We start from the raw sequence: 2860 nt of genomic DNA, 5'->3' as shown, positions 1-2860 counted from the left end.
AAGATTGGAGTGTCTTCTTTTATAATTGTAATGACATGCGGCTGTGGTGATAAAAACGGTAAAATCACTGTAATTCATTACAAACATGCACTGTTTTAAAAACCTTTTAAACTTGTAAAACTCATTCTTGATCACATTTGATGATGATTGATGATCACAGAGTAAAGAACAGACCTTTTAATCCCAGCTGGTTTGTGCACATCTTGTCTTGTTGATATGATTATACGTGTTACTACAGAGACATGTTAATACGTGGCTGTCAATCAATTTGGTGCGCGGGGAAAGCACTTCTACGTCACGTTGATTGCCTCAAAATGGGAGAGATTTGGATCCTATTTTAACTTCAAGAAATAAAAAAAGAGACTTGTTATGTTTATATCTCTCCAATATGACTGTGGACACACTGTACCTGCACAAAGTCCTGTCCATACAGCATACAAAAGATCATTTTCATCATAGGTGCCCTTTGTATATAATATTACAATAACGATTTAGTCGATATGCAAAGTAAATCAGACAGGAAAGAGAGGTAGAATGTCATCAAATGAAATGAAAAGGCAGATTTCTGAATGACTGAATAAAATGAACCCTGAGGCTCTCCGATACAATATGGACATCTCACCCCCCTAAGAGAACTCTAAGACTCAAAACACTAGAGCACAGTTCCTGAGATACCTTGTCATGAGGCTTGACTAAAAGATTTGGTGGTTAACAGGGCTGGGCAAATAAGTTATATTATATCGAATCACAATTACATTTATGTCAAAAACAATGATAAGCTCTGGGCTTTTTTACTCTATACTGATCTAAGAGCCAATCACACAGCAGAAATATGCAACAATGGGAATCTAGAAGTATGTTGATATTAGAGATGCACCGACTTTTCAGCCACCAAATATTATCGCTCATTAAAAATAGGTTATGTTATTTAATGGACCCTCTGACTTTTGTGGCTTCAGTTATCGCTGGGATACTCTTTTAAATATGAAAACATTAACAACTGGGTCCCACTTTATATTAAGTGTCAATAACTACTATGTACTTACATCAAAAAAATAAATACAATGTACTTACTGTGTTAATAATGTATTTGATAACACTTGTGGTGCTTTTGAGTTGGAATAGAGGTAGGGTTATGGACAGGTTTGGTGGCATGGGTAGGTTTAAGGGTAGGTTAAGGTGTAAGGGATGGTCAACAGTGTATTTACAAATGTAAATACAAAAGTTAATTACAGATGTAATTACATACTTGTATTTAATCAAGCATGAGTTCACAGTAAATACATGTATTTACACAATAAGTACATTGTAACAAACTATTAATTCCTATGTAAGTTCATATTAGTTAAGGCCACTTAATATAAAGTGGGTCCAACAACTGATATTGAAATATATACTGTTATTGTTCAATTTGAAAAATAATTAATCAAGATAGCATTCTTCCCATTGTCCTAGTTTACAGTGTCATGAGTTACAGACAGGCCCAGAAATATTAAGATTGGAAGCTAGTTTTGCCAGTCTCATGTATTCAACAACACAGAGCAGGGCAGTCTCTGTAGTATGTCCACGTCTAAAGCTTGATTGGTTGCTTTCCAGATTGTTTTGTAGAACAAATTTCTAAACTTGATTGAACAGAACTTATACAGTCATTTTTTAATGAACGAAAGAAAGCTTGCCAGTCTAGTTTTCTAAATATGCTAAGATTAGAGCAGGTTTCTGAAGTAGTTGGGTTATTCAAGCCTGATAACAAATGGATTGATAATATGAGTAAGTCAAGTAGAAATAAATTGAAGAAGGTGATGGAAATGTATTTAAATTAGTAATAAAATGTAATAATAATATTATTTATTAATGTATGGTTTGGTGAGCATGTTTTCCAAACGTTAGAAACCCATTTTTAATGGTTCACTAAAAAAAGAAAAACATTGGATCAACTTAAATTATTTTAATTTGTTACATCTAAAAGAATGAGATTTTCAACTTAATATATTGCTTTAAATTAAGTTGAAAAAACTTAATTCCTTTAGGTGTAACAAGTTTCACTTTTTCCAGTAAATAAGTTGGCTAGATATTATTAAAAGAAAAGATCCAGTATGTATGTATACAGGTTTTATGTTGCAGGGGTGCATTAATCTGATGAAATACAGAAAAAGAGTAATAAAAACATCACCCAGAGGCTGACACATTGTAGGAGTTCAACTGTGGCATCTGTAGCACACATTATAAATGCTGGTTTGGTGAGCTACTGTACAGTTGTAGAGCTGATATACGCTGGTGACATGAGTCAGTAATGCACATGTACCTCACCCCACTACTCTCTACCACAACTCCCTCTGAGCTGCAGAGGCCTGTACTCACCCACTCACTCACTCACTGGTTCTGTCTATCAGTTAGTGCAGCGGATCTTCTTCCTTTGAAGCAGTCTCTCAGGACTGAGACTGAAAGAAAGCAGACTTCTTCTGTAAGGCTGTGAAGTTACAGCAGGAGTGAATTCATCTCCCCATGACCTAGAGAGAGTGAAAACATAATTGCATGCATGACTATTTAGCAGCTGCCCATCAAAATAGACAAAATGAAATATGATCTTTCTTTACTTGTGTAACTATTTAGTCAAATATTTTCTAGCTAGTATTAGGCAAACTTTTCAGCTGAGCTTTATAGTAATCGACAGAAGTGACAGAATTGACAGAATGACAAAAATAATAAATTATAAGCTGTTATACAGTAAAATATGCAAAAGAGCTACCAAACTTTTCTGAGATACCAAAAGACAATTGTAGTTTACATCAAAGAATAATGATACGATTTTCAAAATGTTGCATTTTCAGGCCTTCAGAACCATGTTGTGTAAACGAACAGC

The sequence above is a fragment of the Danio rerio genome, chromosome 7, assembly GCF_049306965.1.
Source record: "Danio rerio strain Tuebingen ecotype United States chromosome 7, GRCz12tu, whole genome shotgun sequence".
NCBI classification, from domain to species: domain Eukaryota; kingdom Metazoa; phylum Chordata; class Actinopteri; order Cypriniformes; family Danionidae; genus Danio; species Danio rerio.
Note: the sequence above shows the minus strand (reverse complement) of the source record.